Source organism: Nannospalax galili, unplaced genomic scaffold (genome assembly GCF_000622305.1).
Source record: "Nannospalax galili isolate Female #2095 unplaced genomic scaffold, S.galili_v1.0 scaffold433, whole genome shotgun sequence".
Classification (NCBI taxonomy): domain Eukaryota; kingdom Metazoa; phylum Chordata; class Mammalia; order Rodentia; family Spalacidae; genus Nannospalax; species Nannospalax galili.
This window is the reverse complement of record NW_008338715.1, coordinates 12037864-12038459: the sequence shown is the minus strand read 5'-3', so window position 1 is coordinate 12038459 and position 596 is coordinate 12037864.

Here is a 596-nt window from a genome sequence, read left to right as displayed (position 1 = left end):
TTCAAATAGCTCAATAACCAGCCTCAGCTGCAATTCATAAAACTTTAATTGCCATCCATAAATCCTGGGCTCCCCAGAGCGGGGCATCTTACAACCCAATTATACTTCTCTAGCAGGCAAAAGAGATGGTCACAAAGATAGGAAGAGAGGTTTGAAAAAGGGAGAGGGAGGGAGAGAGAGAAAGAGAATGCCAAGGGATATAGAGACAGAACCAAGCCTCCAGCTTGTGTCACCTGCCCTTGGGCACTTTGTCTCATTGGGTAGAAGGAGTCATATCTTCAAGATTCTCGGTGTTGTTGTGAACTAACACTTGAAGTGAGCCATTCTGGGGAAAAAAGGACCTGAACTGCAGCCTACTTCTCTTCAGGGGGAGAAGAGGCTGCTGTCACCTCTGCTGCCTGACCTTCCCGAAAGATCAAGTGCAGCAGTGGTGACAGCCATCCTCACTCTAGCAGCTGTATGTACAAGCCTCCTTGCACCATCAGAAGAGAGTTCCTGTACTAAACCATGTCTCATAACAGGATTCCTGCAGTGGCTCAGTCCCCATCATTCTTTTTAAGACCTGAGGATGTAGAGTGTATGGGTATTTAAAAGGG